Raw genomic sequence first — 8,202 nt, 5'->3', positions numbered from 1 at the left:
TGAAAGGAAACTGGCCTGTTTCCCAGTTAGCACTTAACAATAGTGTTCAATCTGGGGAGTGGCAACTTCCAAATGGATGTCATTTCTGTGGGAGTGTTGCACCACTTTCCTGCATGGCTAAAATGCTTGTGAACACTTGATGACTCAGAGCAATCAGAGCTGTTTATACTGCTTAAACACATTTATGCACCATGTCCAAGTCCCTAATAAAGTATGATAACCCCAGCAGTTTTACAGTTTGGATTCTTAATGAGCAGAATATAAAGAGATATAATATGAAGGCCTGAAGCCGGTGTGAGGGAGTTTTTGACTGGAACGTTGTTGTCACAACGAGGAGATGTATCATACCACATTTAGCTACCTGTTTGTCACATTGTTGGCCTTCTTTTGAAAAGCTGTTTGACTGCAGTTTATGGGAATTAAAAAAAAAAAACCCCAAGAGATCAGCCAACATTCAGTGCCTCGGACTTGTGTTTTTGTTGCTGCGCTATCAAAACAGGAATTGATATTGTTGGAATTGTGTTCGAATGCTGTCCAAGTTTGAAAACTGATATTGGTTTAAAGATTAAGAATCCAGTTTTTGGCCGGATCGTCATAATATTGCGATTCGTATTTCTGCATGTGTGTGAAGGTACAATAGAAGACGTCCTAGATTTCATTCTGTCTTCTTTGTTGTTTTAGGAATATTGTGTTTCAATCCTGTCTAACCTCTAAATAGTGTCTCGTCTTTCCTAAATGCAGCTTTCCATTGTCCTCGGGAGGAAAAATAGTTGCCCCCGGCTTTAATTACCCCGTCTCTTATGTACCACTGTGACCAGCCCGATCATGGGAACGTGATCCTTCAGCAGCCATAGGAAACACCAAAACAAGATGATGATGCTGTGAATACATGTATTGAAGTTTATTAGTTAATTAGTTTGAGACACTTTAAAAGTAAAGACTGGTTTGTGTTCAAGCCGTCCTTTTAAAGATGATGCAATTCTAAACACATTTGTTCTGGTCAGTGGTGTGATGTTGACTTCATCAGTGGGGGGGGGGGGGGACGAGTGAATGAAAGACTTTTCTGTTGACAGTGGATTGCATGAATCAGCAGTGACTGTGCAATGGAAACTACAGGAGAGGCTAACTTTCTGTCAGACCCTGTTTAATGAATAGCTCGTTTTCAAAGACAAAGGGCTCACAGACGGGGTGAAGAGCTTTATGTACAAATACTGAGTGTCAACTCATGGATTGCAAACCTTCAGCCAGAGGAGATCTATTGTTTTTTTAATCCAACCTCTGTATCATCCCGTTAACACCACAGCACAGTCAGTGTTCACCTTTGTTCACAGAAAACAACCAGCAATATTGAAATCAATGGACACTCGTGTATACATCAACAAGCTGTGTACATGACTGCTCTGTCATGTTAAAGCTACTAACAGTCAAAGTTAGACCTTTTCCAGAAGTGGGAGCCTCACCATATCACCATATTCAGTGACATCACGACTGTGTTTCGTGCTCGCTCCTGTGGTTGGCTCTGATCTGGACCATCTCTGTCGACTGGAGCTTGGTTGGAATGACTCTGCTTCTTTTTGCGGAGGACTTTGAAGGCTTTTGGGTACACCAATGTTTGAAACCTTTCAAGTTCGGATACATGACATCCTCTCAGCTACAATTTTGCAGATGCAATGGAGACAACTTTGGAACCCATTCATTTTCTGGGTGTTACATGGCGCGCACATTTCCGTTCAGAGGCCCCCCCACTTGCCCAAAAAATAACACAAATACATTATTATTGAACACAATTGAGGGTGTACTGTGATGATGTGTCTATCATCTATGCATGTTACTATATTGACATCAAGGGCATATTGGCTAATATCCAATTGAATGAAATCCAATCGTGATGCAAAGAACTTAAATTGAATTGTGAGGTTAATTGATTGATTGTGAATGCTGACTGCTTATCCCAAACATTTCAGAGAGGTCATTATATCTCTATGGTGTCAACATCTTTCGAGGAAAAGGACATTTCAAATGTTTGCTTTTGTATACAAATGTTGGTTCGACATCAACCTCTCAAAACTAATTTTCTTTCAAGAAGGCTGGAGGGCTTGCTCAATGTGGAGGCCAGATGATTGACTCCTCGCCACATCTCCCTGTATTGCACACTGCTGTAAGGGACACTCGGTATGAAGTGGCCTCTGTGCTTGGTGAGCTGTGTTTGTGCAGTTTATTTCTGGCCTTTCTTACACTCTCTAGAGACTGGGTGGTGTTGTCTGTCCTTCTGTGCAGGGTGGGGGCTGGAGCTGTAACGTTCCTTCTTCCAGCCCCGGCCCACTGTCAGAGTTGTGTAACAAAACTGTAAAAACTGCTTGGGTCGTGTGATGTCGCCCTCTGGCATGTTTCGGATTGTTGTCAATAGAAAAAAGTGCAGCTTTCTGTTTCATCCAGAGCCATAAATGCATGAACAGTGCACGTGTCAATAAATGAATGGCATCCCATAGACACACAGTCACTTAAAACGTGACCCGCTCTGCTGAGTGTGTGTATTTGTTTAAAGTTCAGGACTATAAGCTGGTATGGGACTGGTATCCTGCCTGCTGGTGTTACACCATGCACAGCTACATACGTAGACTTTTTCTTTTCTTTTTTTTTTTGCTCTGTCTGACAGACAAAGGAGACATTTGTGGAGAGTTATGCAGGGAGGAAGAATAGCTCGGTGTTCCTCCTTGTTGTGAGCCTCTCCTCTGACACTGGAGGCTCAGTCAGCTTCTTTACTAGGTGGTGGGTGGACTGTGTCCTCGTCTGTCCGTGTGAATTGCATTGATTCATTCATACTGCCCTCTCCTGCGCAGGGCCCCTCAGGCATTCCTACCACAGCCCCCAGACCTGGTTTGGAACAATATCAAGTGAATTCACATCCAGCTTTGAAAGCTGCTTCCGGTTGTAGCCTACATATACAGTAGGTTATTGATTCAGCAGACAATGATTTAAAGTCCAAACAAGTTAAATGTTCTTTATTTGTAACGTTTAATGTTTTTTAACAAATGCTTATGACAGTGGTATCCAAACCTTTTCTCTTGCGGGCCAAAATTGTTGGAATTGCTCGCGGGCCACAAGTTTATAATACTGTCATGAACTTTTTGTATTTTGACCTCTACAAAAATAATGTAAGAAGACAATGACTCATTACAGGGATAAACTGTTGTGTTTTAACTATTTTGTATATTTATATATGTGATACATGTGATAGTGTGTGTATATATATATATATATATATATATATATATATATATAATATATATTATTTTTTTTAAAGCTTTCTGTATTTAGCTCAGGTTTTAAATGGTTAAACAACACTCTTCTTGTTTGCAAAAATTATGCAAAGGTTAATTTTCATAGTTCATAAAAAAAGTGGAAAATTTGAATCAGGCCTCGGGCTAAAATCTTCTGATTCTTCAAATGAATTTGGGGGCCGGAAAAAATCCCCTCAAGGGCTGCAAATGGCCCCCGGGCCGCACTTTAGACACCCCTGGCTTATGATCTGTTATGACACACTCAAAGCTATGCTTTAATATTTTCAGGTGTTGTTGACTCTGTTTACAGTGTACAATTGTTGATTTCATTTGCTCCAAAAAAGACTGACTGTCTAGTAGATGTTAAAATACAATAAAAAGTTGCATGACACTGGACAATGTGCCGTAAATAATAATAATAATAATAATAATAAAGTTAATTTATAAACCCCTTATTAAAATCAATGTTACAAAGTCCAACGATACAATACACAACAATGAAGTCCCAATTAAACCCTAAAATTGCCTCATCAACCAATGACAGTAAAAGAAAATACTGATTAGACTGACATCCTCAGGCAGGTCATTCCACTGCTGAGGAGTCCAAAAAGCAAACGCTCGGTCTCTTTGGATTTTTAGAATTAAAACAGTGAGGAGGATCTCAAGCTGCACACTGCCTGGTTAGAGGACAACAGTTCAGATCATCTGTGGCCAGACCATCAAGTGTTTGAAAAATAAGTAATAAAACAGTCAAATCAATCCTAAAAGCAAGGAGTGGCCGGTTTAATACTCCAACCCAGAAGTCTCTATAATGTATAATGAGCATTAAATAGCTACATGAACAACCTCCTTCTTACAGAAAGTACTAACTCTATATGTTGTACTTTTTCCATAAATCAAAGTGTGCTTATAATCCGTCATTAGAGTTTAAATTTGTGTCTGCAATATGTCCTCTAGTACACTGTTCTCCTTTTCTGTTGAAACCCTGTAAACCCCTCCAGGATCCTGGCCCTGACTCATCCTCCCTTTGCAATATTAGATCTCTCTGTGGGGGACCAAAGACCCATCAATGCTTAGTTCCAGTGACTCAGAGAAAGTGAAACAAAGTGTGTGTGTGTGTGTGTGTGTGTGTGTAGAGGTGGTTATCTAACCTAACAGTCTGTATGAAAGAAAATAAAAATAATTAGACCGCATTACCACATAGTGACATTCCCCCTAACCAACTATTTTTTTGTGTGTTTTATTTTGAAGGCAAGTCCTGCTACACATTCCTGGGATCGGGTTGGCAAATGGACGAGGATGAAATCATGTGAAGGTGTGCCAGCCTTACAGTGCCATGCCCTTGTAGCTGGACAAAACCTCACCTCGATGGACTGGGGGCCTCGTCTGCACATGGTTGACTTCCTGTCATCAACCTGAGAGGAGTATCTACGGTGTCAGAGCAGACGCTGGACTCAGACCAGGAAAGGACAGCAGGCTCCTGTGGAGGGAAATATTGCAGGTAAGATAATTATTACCTGCCCGGCTTTCTGTTTGCTTTTCTGTCTCGGTGTGCAAAGTATGCAGACATGAGATCATGCCAAACAGTGAGTGTGCTGTGTGTGAGGTTTCCACACCAGCTCACTTCATGTCTGAATGGGAACTATTCACCTCTGAAATGCTACACAACCAATCCAGAGGGTGATGTCATGTTGGTTTGTGCTCTTGTTTTATTTTTTTTCTCTCCTGAAGATGAAGATAGCTTTCCTGGATGTTAAAAGAAAACAGGAAAGAAATCCACACAACTTGCATTTTTCTTATGCATCTCATTGAAAAACAGATGAAAGATGTGGTTGGACGTTTCCTGTTTGATCAGGCTTGTGTTTGTGTACCTAAAGAGGTTCATCACATCCCACATTTATTTATTTTCTACCTCTGGAAACAGTCAGCAGTTCTGTGGTCATGAGGTACAGTAGGAGGAAGTGAGAGTCACATTTTTATAGTCCTCCCCTCTATTCTTGAGGCACAAACAGTTCCACACACAGGATCTGACCAGGTTCTAAACAGGTGTCTGAAAGCCTCAGTGCAAAGCAAAATAGTGTTCTAGTTTGTGTTTAAGAGCTCTGAATGAGGGAAAGTCACTGGCACTGACTGTGTGTGTGTATCGTATCTTTCCCTGTGAATGTAGGCAAAGAGCCAACATGCCTTTGTGTGAGTGGATGGGCTGTTTGTTTTGTGGAACAACACTATGAGCAGTCTGGGTGTCTCAGTGTGTGAGGAAGATCCCCAGAGTTTAAGTATGTACATGAGTCTCTTTAAAACTGGTGAAGTGACGCAAGACTTCCGATCTTTTGTCTGACTGAAGTACTGCGATGAGGGGTAAACAATCGCACTTGTTGAATGTGAAGCTCAGGGATGTTTCGTACTTATCTATGATTTTAAAGGTCATTATGCAAAATTCACTTCACCATGGTTTTCTAACATATATGTCCTTAGCCTGACAAAAATGACTTAATATGAGAAAAGTCCATCCTCTCTGTCTTTTGCCTGCTCAAACAGACCGTTTGGACATTTTCCCTTTGTGACATCACAAAGGGCAGTAACCTCTCCCCCCGGTGGGTGACACTCCCACAGTTACAGTAGCTGTTTGTTCTGTCCTCAGAGTCTGCCTTCTCACCGTAAACAATCAGACATGGAGCGAGAAAGCCAGAGGCACTCAAACTCCTACAGAGAGGGGCGTGGTCAGACACAGCTCATTTACATTTAAAGCTACAGACACAGAAACAGCCTGCTCTGAGCAGGGCTGAAGTAGAGGGGTTTATAGTCAAGAAACTTCAAATACGTGTGTTTGTGAGCTCTGAAAGCGTGAGGTGCATAGAGAGTGAGAGGCTTGAAAAGGTGAAAAAGCTTCAGCAAAACCTACAGTATGAAGATCAACTTGAACAACTTTATTGGGCCATCATGTTTCGGCTTGTGGCCTTCATCAGAGTGATCAAGAAACACAGACATGGATGATTGGTCGTATTTTTTTCTTTCAACCTTTTTTAATTTTTAAAAATATTTTTCCAATTCCCTGCACTTGTCAAGGATATCAAATATGGAAGGAGGATTTCTTCCTTTAGAGCCTCTGATGCTGCGAGAATGAACAATCCTAAGAAAACGACATCAAATTGCTTGTTAGTCAGCGGGGAGTTAGAAAGAAAACGCTTGTGAGTGAAAAGGTCGACGGAGTCAGAAAGTACGAGGATGGAGGGAAAGAGACTAAAAAGGAAGTCGGGGAGCGGAAGCAAAGCTCCCAGAATAGAAACAGCGAGCGTGCTTTTTGTAGAGAGTGTCTCTGAATGCTTGGAGGGCCGCGGGGGCCCAGACTGACAGAGGAGAACCAGGAGGAAAGGGAGCCTCTGGAAGTCAAAGTGTGTGTGTGTGTGTGTGTGTGTGTGTGTGTGTGTGTGTGGGTGGGTGTGAGAGAGAGGACAGTGTTATTTTAACCCTGAACTTCCATCCGGCTGTCACTCCACACACACACTGTGCTCACGTCTGCTGACTCTTCAATCATTCTACCTGCAGACCAGTTGTCACACACCTTGCTGTCGTTTTGTCTCCTCCTCCAGCTTTCCTCTCCTCTTTCACTCTTACCTGTTTTTCTTTTTCCGTCAGTAATCCTTCCTCTTTCTCCTGTTCCTCCTGTTCCTCTCAAACAGATGCGCAGGTATCTCATTACCAGCTCCCCTGAGGACTGACATGCTGTCTGCTGCTTCCGGGTGTATTGTATGTTGGACGGGTTGTTAACGCGTCAGGTTTCCTGAATAAGTGACCCTGTAATGGATCACCGAGTGACAGCGGCAGCTCACAGCCTAGAGAACTAGAAATCCCATCGTTTAGAATTTAAGCCCTCCTTTTCTATCTATAATAAAACCTTTGGAGGATGGTGAGTAATTGCAAATCACCAGTCTTGCACCAGACAGTTTATCTTTGAGGTAGAAGGTGTCAATTTTGTCCTTTAAAAGTGTTCTGTACCTGTCAAAATATCACTGTAGTACCAACAAGCGCCACAAGGTGATGCCTCTGTTTTGTCCTGAGCTGTCTGAAAAAGTTGTTACTCTCTGAAAGCCATCTTGCACGTGTGTTCAGCCTTGTTTATGCTTCCACGTCACATTGCAGAGCTACGAACGCTCAACGACGGCGTCGGGTCTACGCCGTACGCACGCCGCCGTTGAGCGTTCGTAGTTCTGCGTCCAGTTTGACAACCTTCAGCCCCGTAGCGTTTCGATGATGAGTTGTGGAGATGCTCGTTTTTATGAGCTCTTCGATTGTTCGTGTTGTGACCGTTGTGACCAGAAATGACGTTCTGAGCGGACCAATCACAGTCCTTGCGGTTCGCGTCGACGCAACACGCAGTCAGGATTTTTTTGATGTGTGCGTAGGGCTACGCCGTCGGGTCAACTGTAGCTATGCCGTCGACGCAGCGTGGAAGCATAAACTAGGCTAAAGACCGTCAGAGGACTGTCTTCATGTCACAGTTCATGTATGATAAGTGAATACAGCGTTGCAGAGACCACTGTAAGGTCGAAAGTAAGTATTGTAGAATCAAAGTGCTGTATTGAAATCCCCACTCTGCTGTCCCTCAGCCTACCTGTCGCTTCTCCACCTTTACTGGGGACCAAGCTGTACACACCTACCAGGGTTATTTAACGGTTTATTTAAGTTGTTTCTTTAAAGGAAAGTTTAGCAGTGGCCTAGTAATTTCACACTTAAAACATATAACTGTGATGCCTTAGATTAAAGTTGTAGGCTTTAAATGTCAATCATACTTACACCTACAGTGAGTCTTCTTTCCCTACCAGGATAGACGAACCTGTCATGAAAGGCGCCCTTAAATTAGAATTATTATTTTATTATTATTAACTTGAGCTACTTTGTGTTGAATTGAAGTTGTTGCAAA

At 42.3% G+C, this 8,202-nt stretch overlaps 2 protein-coding genes across 2 annotated transcripts in view; both read left to right on the top strand.

Annotated features, from left to right (window-relative positions):
- c8b (complement component 8, beta polypeptide) overlaps positions 1–8,202 on the top strand; it is a 168,847-nt gene that overhangs the window by 119,250 nt on the left and 41,395 nt on the right. The window lies entirely within an intron of this gene.
- Positions 4,698–8,202, top strand: part of LOC306826175 (activated CDC42 kinase 1-like) — a 47,014-nt gene continuing 43,509 nt past the window's right edge. The window contains exon 1 of the mRNA XM_079347328.1: positions 4,698–4,782. The gene's annotated coding sequence lies outside the window, so the exon portion shown is untranslated. The remainder of the gene's footprint in view (positions 4,783–8,202) is intronic.

Source organism: Symphodus melops (assembly GCF_947650265.1).
Source record: "Symphodus melops genome assembly, chromosome: 7".
Classification (NCBI taxonomy): domain Eukaryota; kingdom Metazoa; phylum Chordata; class Actinopteri; order Labriformes; family Labridae; genus Symphodus; species Symphodus melops.
Note: the sequence above shows the minus strand (reverse complement) of the source record. Positions and strands in the feature narration are given on the sequence as shown.